The sequence below is a fragment of the Xenopus tropicalis genome, chromosome 1, assembly GCF_000004195.4.
Source record: "Xenopus tropicalis strain Nigerian chromosome 1, UCB_Xtro_10.0, whole genome shotgun sequence".
Classification (NCBI taxonomy): domain Eukaryota; kingdom Metazoa; phylum Chordata; class Amphibia; order Anura; family Pipidae; genus Xenopus; species Xenopus tropicalis.
The window spans coordinates 130,404,366-130,423,647 of NC_030677.2; the positions used below are offsets into that span (position 1 = coordinate 130,404,366).

Genomic DNA, 19,282 nt, shown 5'->3' on the forward strand with positions numbered 1-19,282 from the left:
TCCGATTCAGGGAAAGAACCAATTGCTACAGTACAAACATGTCTGCTCCAATCATTCACTGTACACACTGGTTCTGAAAATTGCATGTAAGGACAGGATCCATATCTGTATGTGTAGACTAAGGGGCTGATTTACTAAGACACGAATTCCGACCGAATTGGAAGAATTCCGATTGGAAAACGAACATTTTGCGGCTTTTTCGCATTTTTTGCGATTTTTTCGGCGCCTTTACGACTTTTCGGAAATTATCGCGACTTTTTCGTTACCAATACGATTTGCGCGAAAAAACACGATTTTTTCCGAAAGTTGCGATTTTTTCGTAGCGTTAAAACTTGCGCAAAAAGTTGCGCTTTTTTCGTAGCGTTAAAACTTGAAAGGCGCAACATTTCGCGCAAGTTTTAACACTACGAAAAAAATCGAAACTTTTTGCGCAAGTTTTAACGCTACGAAAAAATCGCATCTTTCGGAATGGCTACGAAAAACTCGCGTTTTTTCGCAAAAATCGTATTGGTAACGAAAAAGTTGCGATAATTTTCCGAAAAAATCGCAAAATACTGATCATTACGAAAAAAACGCAATCGGACGCATTCGGCCCGTTCGTGGGTTAGTAAATGTGCCCCTAAAAGTGCCTAACCACAAACAATACAGCAGATAAAAGGAAAACAAGAACATTTTTCTATGAGACCTAAAAATTATATTCTTACTTAGATTACTAGTACAAGTATAGGACCCATTATCCAGAATGCTCAGGACCAAGGGTATTCCGGATAAGGGGTCTTTCCGTAATTTGGATCTCAATACTAAAAAATCAATAAAACATTAATTAAACCAACAGGATTGTTTTGCCTCCATTAAGGGTTATTTATATCTTAGTTGTGATCAATTACCAGGTACTGTTTTATTTCTACATAGAAAAAGGAAATCAGTTTTAAAATTCTGAATTATTTGATTAAATTGGAGTCTATGGGAGTGGAAGAGAGGGTAAATAGTAAAAAAGAAGACCTATGTCACCAACATCTCAAGTGATTGCAGATATATACAACAGCAGCCTTGCCTGCCTACCTTAGATGCAGACCTGCAGTTATTTTAAAAAGCAGCTTTAGAAGAACCTTGAATGTGTATATCATTTTTATTCTGAGGGTTACATTTTTATTACGTTAATTTCAATGAAACTGTAAAAAGCACATCAGTAAGCACCAAACTGCATTATATGTTTTTTAGGTTGTTTGTACTGCACACTGCTTATTCTTCAAACACAGTAAATAATATTGTGTTAACCTTATTTGGTTTCTTTTTAATCTATAAGATGGGTAAAAATGCATCCTTCCTGTGTTATCTACTATATATGCACGAATGAATTTGGTTCAACTGATATATGAGCTATCTTAATTTCCCAGAATTGTATTGATTCTGAGTCATACTACTTTTTCATGCTGAAAAGATATATCAGTTCCCCATGTAACCTGCAATGCCTTATATCGAGTTTGCACTGACAAGATGAACAGCATGCAGCAATAATTCTCAGAACAAAACCTGCTGTTAAAGAATAATAATAAAGAATAGAATTTTAGGGGAACATTGTTCATCCTGTATTAAATAAGTATAGGAATCTGGATACAAAGAAGTAAAATAGAATTTCATTTGTTAAAAAGGTTAGTGGGGTGATTTCTCATATTGTTCTATAAATGGGATAGACAAAACAATTAAGGGGTTTATTAAGTAAGAGAAATTGTCAGAGGACACTAAAGAGTGCCTTGTGATTAGAGAAAAACATGTTGCATCTTCTACTTTGAAAAACATTATATTACAGCAGGAACAGCAGGATATGCATGATCAAATGTACCGATTTCAGTTCTGGGATATTGATCCTGGGACTGCTAGATTGTGGAGTCAGGAAGGACTATTTGCCCTTTTCTGATTAAATTAAAGAGTTTACTGGCCATTCTTTGAAAAAGAAGCTAAATAATGATTCTGTGAGCAGGCAGTTGTAGAGAGCAATACTTCCAAAAGCCTGGCATATTCCTGGTCAGCTGCCAGCTACAGTATATGTGAGGTTATTCTCCACCTTAAAAAGAAAATGGCCCAGTTTGGTGTTGCTTTCATGAAGTGCCTGATGAGGAATCACTGCTAAAGCCATTAACCCTACATTATGGGACCTTCCAGTGCTACAAAAGTACAATGTGTGAGAAAGAATTTGATTTATTCTTGTAAAAACAATTTTTATGCTATGATGCAAAAATATCATGCAGTACAAAACAAATGACAATTTTAAATAGTTGCATAGTTACATAGGGTTGAAAAAAGACAAGAGTCCATCAAGTTCAACCCTTCCAAGTAAACTCAGCACACAACCTATACTTACCTATCTATACTATCACATACATAAACCATATATACCAACATCAATACTAACTGTAGATATTAGTATCACAATAGCCTTGGATACTATGCTTGTTCAAGAACTCATCCAAGCCCCTCTTATAGGCATTAAGAGAATCTGCAATTACAACATCACTAGGAAGGGCATTCCCCAACCTCACTGCCCTCACCGTGAAAAAACACGTTCGCTGCTTCATATGCAAGTTCTGTTCCTCTAATCTAAAGGGATGGCCTCTGGTAAACTGGTAGTTTTATGGCAAAAAAGAACATCCCCTTGTCACTGGAACTCGCAAGCAATCTACCCATGGGACATTAGCCTAAAGGCTTATGGATACTGACTTCGTATTATTGCACAGTAACTGAACTGTGGGAAGTTTTAAAGCACTGCCCAGTTACAGATAAAGGAAGGCTGTCCATCATTATCTCTGGGAAATTAGTATTTGCCTTGGCAAATTGCACCCAAGTTGTGATGCCAGAACATGGTTTTACATCCATGTGTGTTGTGAAAAATAGCATTAAAATGCAGATCACTAGATGCCAATCAGTTGTGTGATCAGTTGTAAGTACCATATTGTCAAGGCACATATTCAAATTCTAGGGCTCCTTGGCATCTGGGTTCCCTGCTTTGCTGCAAATTCTTCAAAGGAAGCTGAACCGGCATAAGTATCTTTGGAGATAGGGTTTAAGTGCACACAATCTTGCACTTGCATTTGTAAATGAGCCCTACAGATCCCCATAACCAGTCAAGCTCTTAGTACCATGGGCTTCCTTTTTATAATTTCTTACTGCCCTTGTATATATATATACAGTGTTTCCCAATACTGTGAGTAATTATTTCCTGGTTGTACATTCAGTACTTCTTAATTATGTAAACTACATAATGTGTGGCATTAAGCATCGAATTGCAACTTTTTCCCTCACATACACAATAAATAGCCTTTGTAAGCATATAGGTCTAGGGCAATGTTCATTTCACTTGTATATACTTGTATTACTGCATGAATTAGATGTTTTCTGCTGGAAACAAAAGCAATAGTAAGCATAGATGGCACCTGAATGTCTGGCAAAATGAAAAAAAAAACCTCTATTTTATAAGTGCATTAAACACTTACAGTGCATTATACAGTACAGTACTTGCCACTGGCAACATCCAGATGGTATACAAGCACACATATGTTTGTGTTATACATACATACATATATATATATATAAAACAAGAGGTCCTCTGCACTCACAGATTATCAATATATATAGGACATTAAGACATGTGCATTAAGCTACCAAGAATAAACTTTGAGAAAGGCTGCAGGAGTAGCTGAAACGTCAGTTTTTTGTTACCTAATAAACTACAACATTTCTAGATAATTCCTGTGTGAAGTGGCCCATTTTTTGTTGGTATATATATATAACAAGAGATCCTCTGCACTTACAGATTATCAATATATATAGGACATTAAGATATGCCCTCCCCTTTAAGCAAAACATGGATTGTTTGTCCATGTATTGCAATATATTTAAGCAGGCCAACTGTGTCAAAGTAATCCCCAGTCTGGCCAGTCCTACACTCACTTTTATCTGATTCATTAAGAATTCTACTGCGTAGAATGTGTACATTATACATTTTAATGAACATGTCTTATTGTCCTATATATTTCTCTCCCTATTTTTTTAAATAAATAATTATATAAATATATGTGTCATACTATATCTCAGCTGTTGCCATTTAGCACTGGTGTGTAACACTATTGTCAAAGGGTACATATATTCTTACTGTTTTGACCCTACACCTTAAGCCTGCCCGGCAGAAAGTAGAGGACTCTTGCTACTTTATACTGTCTCACTAGTATGTGCTACAAGTCATTCCTGTGTGCAATAGTAAATTGTTTCCAAGTAAGCCACAGGTTTCTGTACAAAGTAGGAGTCATTTACAATACAGAAAGCAGTGTACAATTTTTTTAAAAAAGGCGATAATCAGGCATTCAGCTTGCCTTTACACTGAGCCCCTGTTTTCAGTGCTTTAGCCCCCCCAAGGGGGAAACAAAACACCCAGTTTTTTAACCCTATGATCTAAAGGCCAGCGAGGAATATCTATTATTAAAGAAGTCACAGCTCATATAAAGCCTATTAAAATATGTGACTACCAAAACCTGCACCAATTTGTTCAGTCAAAAGTCAGTCAAAGCTTGTAAGTAAAAACAGGGTTTCCACTGCTTCCTCTACTGCCAGCCAGGAAATTCTCTGCTCTGCCTCTTGAAAAAGTTTAGCAGGTCATGTAAAAAAAAAAACAAGGTCTAGAAGGATGGAACTAGCTGCATTAATTTAAATGCAATCATTGCCATTAGTGCATCCAAGCAACTTGCCTTTATTAAAACTGGTAAGTGGATTGGAATACCTTGCCCCTAGCATCTATACCCATGCCTAATTTACATGTGGCACAGGGCAGCAACTCGTAACAAACACAGATGGCATGTTGGGCAATATTGTGATCCCAGTAAAATAAATAGTTAGTTTCATGGGGTCTATTCATAAATGAGTCCTGCAGTATGTAAATTATCAAATAGTGCTGATTCATATGAAAGTTCTGTCATGATCATAGTCATTTAATCATATAACGCCAGCAAAATGAAAATTAAATAATCTATAGAAATGTATGGGTTAGCACTCAGCCATGCAAACCTTGTCATCAAAATGTGTTTCCTTCTAGAAGAAATATCTGCCTAATCATCAATCCAAAGCAATGGTATCTAACTCACAACACTGCAATGTTCTATCCTGTACTGCAAAGGATATAAATGGAGAGAAAAAGACTTGTCACCTGTCCCTTTAATAATTTATTACGTGGTCTTTCTGGCATTATGTTAGAGGTGATATCTGCAATATTACCAGGTTCATGTTTTCCAAAATGTCATCAGAGCCTATAAAATTAAAGTAACGCATCTGCCAAGCTTTACCATGGTTCAAACACAGTTTGCAGACCAGCTATACAATCATATAAACACTCATACAAAAAAAAACTTTTGCTTGTTATATGGTGTGTGCACATTCTACCCTATAAAGGGTGAGCTATGGAAAGTCTGTGTAATGTATGCTTACAGTATAATAAAATATAATTGTTTTCTACATAGAGCCATGAATACGCTAACTATAACCTTACAGAGGTTTGTTATCACTAGTTATAACCAGTCACTTGTCATTTCATATTTAAATGCGTTTACTATATGAAATATTGTACCTACTACATTAAAACATGAGACACCGCCTTTCAAGACTTGTGTATAAGAACTTTGCTAATGTGCCTTAATGTGGACTCATCTGTGACTTCTTTTTTATGGACTAGATTATTCCCGGTATAATAATGCTGCCATATACTGTTGTTGCTATAACATGTTGCTATAACAGTTTTTTATAATGAGCTATAGTACATACAGCGCCTCTCTATACATAGCTGTGGTTGAACGTTCGTTCCATTTGTATACAACTTGGCTTTATCAGACAATGAAAAATATTGCTTAAAGCACTCTTAGGGGCACATTTACTAATCCATGAACGTCCGAAAAGCGTCCGAATGCGGTTTTTTCGTACTGATCGGTATTTTGCGAATTTTTCGCGAATTGTCACAAATTTTTCGAGCGCTCAATACGAAAAAATTGCGACAATTCGCGAAAGTCGTAATGGCTATGCAAAAGTCGCAACAATTCACAAAAGTCATAATGGCTATGCAAAAGTCGCGACAATTCACGAAAGTCATAATGGCTATGCAAAAGTCGCGTCAATTCGCGCAAGTCGGAACGGCTACGAAAAAGTCGCAAAATGTTTGTTTCCAATCCGATTTTTTCCCATTCGGGATTCGGATTCGTGGATTAGTAAATCAGCCCCTTAGTCTTTGCATAAACACACGACAGGGCAAATCCACCTGAATGAATTTCAGTATTCAAACAACTGAAGCAAGGAAAGATTTTCATGCATGAGCATCAAATGGCATAAGCTGGCCTATATATTGTGCTACATAGAAACAGCTGAGATTTTTCTCTGCTTGCCAGCATACAGTATAGGCAGATAAATTAGAACTCTATTAATACATAGTATGCCACCTATACACTATAGATGGGAGGAGGTGTATTTAAATTATTGATATTAAAAAAGATGTGAACATAACTCTTCTTTATATAAAAAAGGTGCATTAACAGTTTTACATCAACACTTTGGCAATGGTCCCAACTATAGTCTGAAATACCGATATAATACTTGTTGAAGGACTCTTGTGTCAGTATTCCTTGCATCTTGCAACTTTTAAAAGGTTGAATCCTTTACATGTGTAGCAGTGTTTGTGTGAGTGCCCTCCTGAAACTACAGTCTCCCCCCACACTTTAAAAACATAAAAAAAGGAAAAAGGAAGAGGGAGGCTACACCAGGGTTTGTGCATCCCAACAGATTTGCCAGATTGTGTGAAGAAGATGGGAGCGTGAACTCTGGACTGGCGGTTCTAGATGAGGCTGATCTTTCTAAACAGCCAGGAGACCAGTTTCTCTAGTAGTGGTGGGGAGGAGAGCAGAGCTAGGCCTAAACAGATTGTATAGGGGATTCAATCATTAGGAAAGTGGACAGGGTAATCAGTCGATCGTATAACTACAACCGAACAGTTTGCTGTCTTCCTATGTGCCAGGGTTCGGCATGTGGTTGATTGGGTTGACAAATTATTGGGAGGGGCTGGGCATGACCCAGCTGTCTTGGTACATATTGGTACGAATGACAAAATGAATGGTAGGCGGAGGAACTTAAAGAAACAGTAACACCAAAAAATTAAAGTGTATAAAAATAATTAATATATTATTTATTATTGCCCTGCACTGGTAAAAGTTATGTGTTTGCTTCATAAACACTACTACAGTTTATATAAATACCCTGCTGTGTAGCCATGGGGGCAGCCATTTAAATTGAAAAAAGGAGAAAAGGCACAGGTTATTAAGCAGATAACAGATAAGTAGCATAGATTCCCATTGTATTCTACACAGTTATCTGTTATCTTCTTATGTAACCTGTGCCTTTTCTCCTTTTTTCAATTTAAATGGCTGCCCCCATGGCTACACAACAGCAATTTCTATTAACTACAGTAGTCTTTCTGAAGCAAACACACAACTTTTACCAGTGCAGGGCAACAGTACATTATATTTTAATTATTTTAAAACATTTTATTTTTATTTTTTAGTGTTACTGTTCCTTTAAAGAGTGAGTTCAGGGATTTAGTCAATGTAAAGGCCAAAAAAAGTTTTGCTGGTGCTACGTGCAAGTTTAGGGAGACAACGGTAGCTTAGGGAGCTAAATGCGTGGCTAAAGTCTTGGTGTAGGAAGGAACTCTGTTCATTAATTGGCTGATGTTACCTAGCATGTATGTGTATATAGAAATCAACAAATCCTGTTGGGAGGCTAGGAATTGAAGAGGCATGTTTATCAGCATCCGGTTAGACAGTCCTCAACTATGTTGCCTGTCCACAAAATACAGAGAATACACCAAGCCATAATACAATAAAATAATTTGCTTGGAACATGACTTATTCCTGGGTAGCGTATGATAGCAGGGCTGATTTATACCTTATATAATAATGATGTAACAGAATGAGGAAACATATAGGACTTACCCTTCAGGAATGTCAAGAAAATACTTTTCCCACAGTATTTCGAAGAATGCTGCTAGAGTAACTAGCTCTGCAGGGTAGAGAAAGCAGACTTTATATGAACCTTTCCAGGAAAAGAATTATCATTTTGCAGATTGGGAGGACGATAGCTTTTGGCCTGTATTTTTCTAAATGACACAAACAGGAATTGAAAGGACATAAATAATTATTACACCAATAACTGTGGGTCGTATCCCTTTAGCTTAAAATAGACATGAAGGATGCATTCTGATGTCAGAATGTGACTCTGGGTGAGTAATTGATTCTGGAATGGGTGCTTATCTGTTTGGGAACTGATGACAGTAACATAACCAGCACACTCCTCTTACAGCAGATATATGGCTTTAATACAAGGCTCGTGCTCCCAGCAAACCTCACCCTGAGCAGTGACTTCTACTGCACTCGTTTGCAGGAAAATCTTTGAGGTTCAGATTGCATGCAAGATGGCTTTTGGCCTGTGTATATGTCAACTACAAAAACAGGAACTGACATGGAAACACAAAGAAGTGAAGAGCAGAAATGACATTTCCAGACTGTAAATATTATTAAAGTTGTCTTCTGCTTTGCTGTCACTACTGAGATCAGAATGATAGGGCAGTATCTGCTCCGGAAAGAGTTGCTTATCTGTATACAGGGCACAAAAGTTGCATGCTGTTCCTGCAGTTGTTATTCTTTTGTATTATTATATAAAATATTTAAAGGGGTACTACACCCAAAAACAAATTTACTACATGTTGAAAGAAAATATAATTCTTAGAAACTTTCAAATGTACATTAATGTGAACACTTCAGGGTTGTATACTGTATATGTCATTTATTGAAAGCAGTGTTTGTTTATCCATGTCAGTTCTCTGGAACTGACTCTTAAAACTATGCAGCAGGACTCTGTTCTGCTCCAGGTCTCTTTATTGAGTTTGGTAATCCAGCTTGCAACTGTGTTTCAGTCAGAACCAGTAGTGCACGGAATGTAAACAGCCAGATAGATGCTGCTTAAATCATTTTAAAACCATTGGAAATGAGTGAAACCAAGGGAAGAGATATATGGGCAATATTTAGCCAGATTTCTATTGGGGAGGCCATCAGAGAGGGCCTGTACACGGGCAGATAAGATGCCAACTTGGCCTGCAGGGACCAAATTGGCAGCTTGAATTTGCAGTGTATTTTCACCTTATTTAATTTACTCTGGGATAACCACCCTTTCCATATTTTTAGTAGTCATGTAGTGGTGTCTATCATTCAGGATGCAGCACAAGTTTGTCGGAGGATTATGTTTCCCCATATAATTGGTGTTGGACATACTGCAGTCCAAAAATGTATTAAACCCTGGGCTAGCTTACTTTTATCTTTAATATCTGACTACCACCATCTTCATGGTACCCTTCCAGTATTTCCAGACTGCTTGCCTGTGTCTTATTGTGATCCCATCCTGCCAAATCTGCAGCTATAAGTTCCAAAAGATATCTGCCACGTTTAGCACCCAGAATCTCATCTCATTCTATAATCATAGTCTTCCTATATCCTGTAAGTTACACCCCAACTCATATTGCTGTTGGCTTCTCCACTAGTTCTGACCTCATCCCCGATAGCTGCCAATCTTTTTTTCCATGTTTTCCACGTTTCCATATTTTGTTCCCAAGTTTCGTTCCCCACATTTCCAAAGATCTTACAAGGACATCTTCTGTTGTTCTTGCAATCTTGGTTTTGTTGACTCTTATCCTTATAAGTGAAAATATAAATATCTATAATAGTCTCGGTTGATTAAATACATTTCTTAGATAACTTATATAAGAATAAGATTCTAATGATTAATTAGGGCGATGTAAATAAGTTAAGGTAACACTGGGAACCGTATATCATTCCTACGGATTACATAATGACAAAGCATCCCCAAAGGAATATTGTATTGATTTCAACATTTTACCTAGAAAAGGCCTTGATGGTTTCCAAACAAGTAAAAAGTATCATACACACACATATTTTTTTTTTCAAAAACAGTGACAGCACTCTCTGGGATTTACACAAAAAATAAAGTTAAATAAAAATGAGGTTTATTGAGTCCAACGTTTCAGTTCCCTACTGGAACTTTCATCAGCGAACTGAAACGTTGGACTCAATAAACCTCATTTTTATTTAACTTTATTTATTGTGTAAATCCCTGAGAGAGCTGTGTTTGAAAATGTCTACTATATATATATATATATATATATATAATGTGCACAATTATTATTAGTTTAGCAAAAACTAGTTCAAGTGAGTACAAAAATACTCAAAATGCACAAACACATATGTGCTAGATACAGGCGAGGTGCAGCTCAGTGTGCAGCTACCAGTTAGTTTCACATCTGCAGAACCATACGCACGCATAGATGAAACATTCTGTGAAAATAGTGAGGTGACAATTCTAATAAAAACAGCTATTGTTGGTGAGAAATAGCCTTCTTTCCAAAATGCTGTTAATGTTTTTTTTTTTTTTTTGCTTTTGAAAGATCTCTCTGTAATGCAGGCCACAGAGGTTCTGACCTAGTACTCAGACACAGCTTTGTATGCCTGGCTTGGCTCATTAAAATAAAGGTTAGTCAAATTCAATTATCATCAATTAAGAAAAAAAATGAAAATGATATCTCAAGATGATTGAATCGCCCCTTCTGAGATTTGCAGACAGATTCACACATTTGTTGGGAGCTTGGTGTGCTGCCAGTCTGAACTCTGACAAGCAGTCTATTGAGCGGGAAACTAAACCAAAGCTCAAAGCTCCTTATTCAGACTCAGTAACTGTTATTGTTTTTTTTTTACTTCTTATCTTTCTATTCAGACACACTCATATTCATACTTCAGTTTCTCATTTGAACCACTGCCTCGTTGCTAGGGTTTTTTTTAGATCCTAGCAACCATATAGCTGCCATATAGCTGCTAAAATTCTAAACTGGAGGGTTGCTAAATATAAAGCTAAATAATTATAAAAGCACAAATAAAAAAAATAAAGACCAATTGCAAATTGTTTTAGAATAGCAATCTCTACAACATAGTGAAAATTAATTTAAAGATGAACAACCCCTTTAACTGGTTTCAATTTCCTGCCATTTAAATAAACTCTAAGGGGCACATTTACTAATCCACGAATCCGAATGGGAAAAATTCGGATTGGAAACGAACATTTTGTGACTTTTTCGTATTTTTTGCGATTTTTTTGTCGCCGTTACGACTTTTTCATTAATTGTCGCAACTTTTTCGTAGCCGATATGACTTGCGCGAATTGTCGTGACTTTTTCGTAGCCGTTACGATTTGCTCGTATATTGTCGCGACTTTTTCGTAGCCGTTACGATTTGCTCATATTGTTGCGACTTTTTCGTATTGAGCGCTCGTAAACGGCGGGCAAAACTTTCAGACTTTGCATGATTTTGGAAGCCTCCCATAGGACTCAATTGCACTCTGCAGCTCCAACCTGGCCCAAGGAAAGTCTCCCATAGGGCTCAATGGCACTCTGCAGCTCCAACCTGGCCCAAGGAAAGTCTCCCATAGGGCTCAATGGCACTCTGCAGCTCCAACCTGGCCCAAGGAAAGTCTCCCATAGGGCTCAATGGCACTCTGCAGCTCCAACCTGGCCCAAGGAAAGTCTCCCATAGGGCTCAATGGCACTCTGCAGCTCCAACCTGGCCCAAGGAAAGTCTCCCATAGGGCTCAATGGCACTCTGCAGCTCCAACCTGGCCCAAGGAAAGTCTCCCATAGGGCTCAATGGCACTCTGCAGCTCCAACCTGGCCCAAGGAAAGTCTCCCATAGGGCTCAATGGCACTCTGCAGCTCCAACCTGGCCCAAGGAAAGTCTCCCATAGGGCTCAATGGCACTCTGCAGCTCCAACCTGGCCCAAGGAAAGTCACGATACTGAAGCTTGAATGAATCCGAAACTTTCGTACTCGGCGCGACGGCAAGTCGTAACGCTACGAAAAAGTCGTGACAATTTACGAAAAAATCGTAAAATACCGATCATTACGAAAAAAACTCATTACAGACGCTTTTCGGACGTTCGAGGATTAGTAAATGTGCCCCTAAATGTTAGGTTGTTGATCTTTTGAGGTGTTATAATTTGATACATAGACTAGATACATTGCTCAGCAGAAACCCCTTCAACTAAGGCAGGGGTGCCCAAAAGGTAGATTGTGGTCTACTAGTAGATCACTTTAAAGTAACTGGTAGACCTCGAGGTGGAATGCAGGGGGTGACATCCCGCCACTTCTTTTTTTCCCCCCAGCATACTAAAGCTTTTGAGTGCAGCTGCTCAAGCCATCCGTCTTTGTAGTTTCATCCCAGTATAGAAGTTTGTCCTCACCGGGCCACTGTATATATTTGTTCCCACTTTATATATGTTTCTGTGTGCTGACTACAAAGTGGGCCACAAAGTAGGGAAGTAAAAACTACTTCAATCCTTTCATATTAAACTTGAATTTGGCACTTGAATAATGTTATGTGGGCATTAAATGTGAATTTGGCAATGCATTTATATATTGCTATGTGTATTTGTTAAACATCGATTGATAATTTTTCTTGCTTATTACGCCAAATGATAGACATTGCACAATTTTAACTGTGGTAGATCTCATGACGGAGGTCAGGTGGCAAGAGTAGATCACAGGGTGACAAAGTCTGGGCACCCCTGAACTAAGGTATCAATTGTATTAGTTGCTTTGTGAGTATGAGAGAGTTGTAAAGCTCCAGAGCATGCTCAGTAGGGGGCTGCTGCTGAGCAATGTATCAATTTATGTATCAACTGGAACTGCTGCTTTGCAAAAGGCACTGGTAAATGCTTAGTAGCTTTAGCATTAATGTATCATATTTCAATCAATTTAGCAATGTGGTTTGAGCTGATAGTGGCAGGCCTCAGGGGGGTGGGAGGGGTGGTTGAGGCAAATTCATTTTTAAAACAAATTGTAGACATTTATTTGAGGTGTTATGTTTGCAAATATGTTTGAAGTATGTATGGTTGAAGTTTTTATTAAAACCACTAAAGCAACAAACCTATAAACAACTGAAATATTTGAAGTGGGCAGACAATAAAAACTATGCAAACACCACAATCTTGTCTGTCCCAGCTGACAGGAAAGATTGGAGCTGCCATGTTCATTGTTCTTTGTGCAGTGAATCCTTTCTATGTGATGGCTCCAGTCAGAATCAGGTAGATTTGGGATGCAGCTGAATCATGGGAAAAATGATTCATTAGTAATAATATAACAGCGATCATTCATCATGTGATGCTGCAACAAACATTGTACGAGAAATGAAGTAAGGATGTGCTACTGACTCAATGAAGGAAATTCCAATACCAATGGATATGAACAGGAAGCCAGTGTTTATCAGTGCATCCCTTTCCTTAGTTTATTGCAATGTAGATAGTATCTCCTGTTTACACTGCATCCAGTAGCATGACTGTATTTACCTAGGGAGCTTTATTAATTCATTTGTTTTATTATATATATGGAATTTTCATAACAATAAATGATGTGTCATATGTATAGCTATATATATATGATGCCTTTAGCACTTGAATGGCCTCTAATGACAACAATTAAATATTATACCTCATTTCCATGTTAAATAACAAGGTAATTAAAGTCTTTAATATAACTATTAACAGTGTTTCATTTTTGTAGTTACTTTGTTGTTATTGATGGTTTTTTTCTCTCCTATTTATCTTCCAGACTTTCCTTCAAACCACTGTCCAGTAACTAGGGTACACTGGACCCCAGCAAACCGATATCTGCTGATTTCAGAAGATAGAATGGTATAGAGATGCTGAACAAAAAGCCAGATTCAAACACCACAAAATATAACTACATCATACTACCAGGGTAATGTAATAAAAGGTCTTAATTTTGCCCACATCTTGTAACCCATAGCAATCAATCAGAAGTTTGCTTTCCCACAGCTGACCAGAAAATGCAAATTGTTCTCAATTATATTTTTATTGTTTTTTTTTATTATTATTATTATTATTGTACATCTTTCCAGCTTTCAAATGGGGGGTCACTGACCCTGGCAGCCAAAAAACTATTGCTATTTGATCTTACAGCTTTATTATTATTGTTACTTTTTATTCATTATCTTTATATTCAGTCCCTCTTCTATTCACATTTCAGTCTCTCGTTTAAATTACTGTCTGGTTGCTAAGCTAAAGAATCGTCACACAATTTCACACATTGGCAGTGCCCTCCAGGTCAGCATAAAAAGCTGTTAGTATTAAAATCGATCAACCTTTATTTGCACATCTAAAAAACAGCTTGAGGTCTTACGCTTTTCGTGACAGCGCACTTTCTCAGAGACCTCGCTAAGCTAAAGAATACCTTAGATACTGAAATTAAATCCATCTATCATAACATTAGCTATTAAAATGTTATTTATAATTGTTGCCATATCAGGGGGCTGCCATATTTGTGCAGCAGTAGTCTGTAAAGCTGGCCATACACGCACTGATATTAGCATGAGAAACCTCATTTTGTACGATATTTGGTGTGTGTATGGTGGATCGAGGACCGATATCGCAAAGGTTGTGGATATCAGTCGTCTCATCGTCATCTGGCAGGTTAAAAGATTTTGATTGGGCGCCGTTGAAGGCACCCGAGCAAAATCTACTTTTAAGGCTAAATCGGCAGAATGCAAAAATATTGCACCTAACGACACTGGGCAAGAAGGAAACCCTAAAGCTGGTCAGGAGGTGGCAGTGTGACGAGTCCATTTTGACTCAGTTATCTTTTATAAATGGGGTCTAATGCACTACTGCACTTGCAGTCATAAATGACCCCTCATGTGTTTATACAGTATGTGTAACTTTGCTACCATGTAAGCAGGACCCTCATGCTGATCCACATTATGCTCTGTCATCATTCCTGGTGCCAAGAGTGTTGTGTTAATAACCCTGGGTTCTGTTTTTTTGATTCTACCATTAAAGTGACCTACATAGTACTATAAATCTACCATCCCCTCTAACCTTGCAGCAGTGATCCCCAAATAGTGGCTTGTGAGTTACATGTTGCTCACCAACCCCTTGGATGTTGCTCCCACTGGCCTCAAAGCAGGTGCTTAGTTTTAAATTCCTGGCTTGGAGGCAAGGTTTTGGTTGCATAAAAACCCAGTGTAATTCCAAACACAGCCCTCTGTCAGTCCACATAGGGGCTACCAATTAGCCAATTATTGTTCTTATTTGGCACCCCTGGAACTTTTTTTTAATGCTTGTGTTGCTCCCTTGTGGAAAAGGTTGGGGACCCCTTAGGGCTCTGGTACACGGGGAGATTAGTCGCCCGCGGCAAAACTCCCTGCTCGCGGGCGACTAATCTCCCAGAGTTGCCTTCCCCTTGCCATCCCACCGGCGAACATGTAAGTCGCTGGCGGGATGGCAGACGCGGCGGCCCGATTTCGCGCAAATCGCCCGAAATCGCCCCGCCGCGTCTGCCATCCCGCCGGCGACTTACATGTTCGCCGGTGGGATGGCAGGGGGAAGGCAACTCGGGGAGATTAGTCGCCCGCGAGCAGGGAGTTTTGCCGCGGGCGACTAATCTCCCCGTGTACCAGAGCCCTTACAGTAAGCCAAAAAAGTGAACCATGGTATGCCATTAAGCACTAGTATATACTACAATGGGTGATTTATTTATTGCATTAATTATATGCTCCCAAGGACAAAGCTATAAATGATTAACCTATTTATTCTAATGTAAGGAAGTGCTTAAAACCAGCTATTGACAGAGTTCCCACCCTAATTCCTCTAGGATTGCTTATGGCACAACATCTCTGTACAGGCAGATTAATCACAAGATGAATCATTATGACATGTTGAAACAGTGCAGATATAAACAGGCTTATATTAAATGAAGAAGAGGGTGAGGCCAAAAAAAAAAAATTAAATTATTGATAATCCTATTGCAGGGCTTTCCCAAGCTTCTTTTAACATGATATAACCTAATAATGCCTATCTTTCATATTATCTATGTAATCATTTGTCTGTACTCCTGGCCCTATAGTGTTACCACATAATGATTTCCTTATCATAGGGGGAAAAAAAACCCTTTTATTTTCATGCTCAAGTTGCCAATATCAGTATATAAAGCAAGGGCCACATTGACATCTAAGTTACCCTTTAATATGAAGACTCTAAAGTGAGTAGTTGGAGATAGGGAGGCAATTAGCAATTAGAATTAATTGGTCACCTACAAGTTGGAAAGTAAAAGCTAAGACATGATTTGTTACTATGGGCAATATCACTGCTGATGTTTGTCTCCAGCTACAACTGTGCATATGTAGAATGGGATTCACATATATCAATACAGACGATACTTTCTGCTCACTACATACACAGTGCTAGCAGAAACCACATAGGTTGAGCTGACTGGGATAATAGATGACCGATCAATAAACTTATACAGGTATCGGACCCCTTATCCGGAAACCCGTTATCCAGAAAGCTCCGAATTACGGCATGCCTGTCTCCCATAGACTCCATTTTAATCAAATAATTCAGAATTTTAAAACTGATTTCCTTTTTGTATGTAGAAATAAAACAGAACCTTTTAATTGATCCCAACTAAGATATAATTAATGCTTATTGGATGCAAAACAATCCTATTGGGTTTAATTAATGTTTTATTGATTTTTTAGTAGACTTAAGGTACCGAGATCCAAATTACGGAAAGACCCCTTATCCGGAATACCCTTGGTCTGAGCATTCTGCATAATGGGTCCCATACCTGTAGTTGATATTTAAATGGCTGAAGCTTAAAACTACACTGTACAATGACATTCTAGACCAGGGCTGTCCAACTGGCGGCCCGCAACCCCCCTCTGTGTGGGCCCCCCCCACCTGTCTGGCTGCTTTGATGATTTACCTTTGTGGAAGTTTTAAATGGTATCAGTACTGAGATTAAATGGCCTCCTGCAAGGTTCACACCTCATATTCAGGCTGTAATACCCCTGTATTGTTTAAATATGTAATCTGCTGCACTGTTCACACCTTTTAATCATTGCATTGTTCACCCCCTGCATTGTTCACACCTCAGGCTCAGGCTCTAATCACCCACATTGTTCACCTGTTCACACCTCAAACAGACTGTAGGAGCAGTGCCAGCATTGTGTCAGTGTATGCTGTCTGTGTGTGCCATACACACAGGCAGAATAGGGCAGGCAGAGTATGGCGCTCACACAGGCAGGGTAGGGCAGAGAGAGTATGGCACACATAGGCAGGGTAGGGCAGGCAGAGTATGTGCCATACTCTATGCTGTCTGTGTCCCCCATACTCTGTCTGACCTATGTTTCCTGTGTGTGCCATACTCTGCCTGCCCTACCCTGCCCTGCCTGTGTGTGCCATACTCTGCCTGCCCTATGCTGCCTGTGGGAGGTGAACCTGGCAGGGGTTTGTTCTGGGAGTTTTATAGCATTTGAAAATAGTCATTATATGGTCCCTAAGATGTGTAATTATGTGCTGGGGGTTGCTGTGCTATCCACAGGGGAAGAGGAGGCATATGGATTTAATGGTATGTCTTAATATGGCATAATATAACTCTTTCACATATTAATGAAGGGTGATATCCCTACAGTAAGCACCAACCATTTGGGGTTTTGCTGCACTACCACCATTAATGTGGGTATAGTCTTAAAAGCTCTTGTGATAACATGGATGTGGTTTTGAGTGGGTGTGGTTTAAAAAGGGGGAGTTGTCAAACTGGCTTCCATTATCGGCCCTCTACCGCGTTGGCCAGAAAAATTCCGGCCCTCTATACCACAGAAGTTGGACAGCACTGTTCTAGACAATTCCTACATTGCTGGAAAAATTTGGGGAAGGACCCCATGCACAAAACATGGTCTGTACAGAATGAGGGTGCGGAGATGAAAAAATGTGACTGGCCTGCAGAGCTCTGTCCTCAAACCAAGTGACACCTGTGGGATGAATTGGAATGTCAACCACAAGCGAGGTCTGATCCCCAGCATAAGTACCCAACCTCAATAATGTCCCTGTGCCTATATGGGAAATTGTTTCACAATGTAGTGGAAAGCCTTCCCAGGAGTATAGGGAAGATCGTAATACGTTTGATTTGGAATTAGATGTTAAGCAGGTTTCCCAATACGTTTGGCTACAGTCTATGTCTGCCCAAGGAAATGCTTCCTTACCTGTAGTTTAAATAGAAGATGGCAGGGAAAAAAAATCTAAAATTGTTTCCAGATTGTCTCTGGATAGACATAGTACTTACAGTATTACAGGCATCCGACCCCTTCTTAAAACATATCTGCCAGTAGTGCTATATAAGCAAAAGCATTCCACAACTTCACAGCTTTTAAAAAGGTCCTTTAAAGGACAATGAAAGGTTAATATAAATTAAAAGTAAGTCTAAAGGCATTCTTTTTAAGTACTTACTGCATATCTAAATTCCCAGATCCCTGCTTGCTTCTCTGAGATATGGTGCTGGCAGCCTACAGCAGTGTGAAGACTACAGTGACATCACTGAAATCTCTCTTCCCTTCCTGTAGGTGCCAGCGGCAGCCTTCCTATTCTCTGAGCATGTGTGTAACTTGATCCTGTCTCCTGTTCTGAGCTACACATGCCCACCAGCCAATCAGAAGCGGATCTGGCAGAGGGGGGGGGGGAGGGAATGAAACACATGTGCAGTATGAAGCAAGGAGGGAAAGGAAGGGAGAATACCTTTTTAGAGATGGCTGCCTGTTCTAGAAAATGTGAAGTAAGTGTGACTGAGTAAATATTTGATTAGGTGAGCCAAAAGTGTGGCGTTTTTACTAAACAATAGGAGGACTATTGGGCAGTATGCTTTTTAAATTTTGACTTGCATTCTCCTTTAAGGATAAGTAAGCATTTTTATTTTAAAATCCCTAAAACAATTCTACATAGCCCCCAAAGTGACTTCATATATCTGAAACCGTTTCATGTGCTAAGGTGGGCTCTGAACTAATCATGGACCCTGGGTATGAATATCATGATATGACCATACCTTTCTCTGACATCTTATGGCAAAATGCATTTACAAAAAATGTTATTCAGTAGTAATGTAAAGGTGTGTGAAAAAGACATTTTAAATATATAATTTAATTCAGTGTTTGCAAGTGACAATGTTACGTAATTAAGTCTGCAAGGTTTATGGCACTGGCCAAAAGCTCAAGGAACTAGGTGGTACATGAAGCAGAAACCCTGAGCACAAGGCAGATGATATTATATATTTAGATTACATTAAAGCTCTTGACAC

The 19,282-nt window shown here is 38.8% G+C and overlaps 1 protein-coding gene across 1 annotated transcript in view; it reads right to left on the bottom strand.

Annotated features, from left to right (window-relative positions):
• cemip2 (cell migration inducing hyaluronidase 2) overlaps positions 1-8,056 on the bottom strand; it is a 112,892-nt gene extending 104,836 nt beyond the window's left edge. The window contains exon 1 of the mRNA XM_012971706.3: positions 8,016-8,056. The gene's annotated coding sequence lies outside the window, so the exon portion shown is untranslated. The remainder of the gene's footprint in view (positions 1-8,015) is intronic.
• Positions 8,057-19,282: the final 11,226 nt, after the last annotated feature.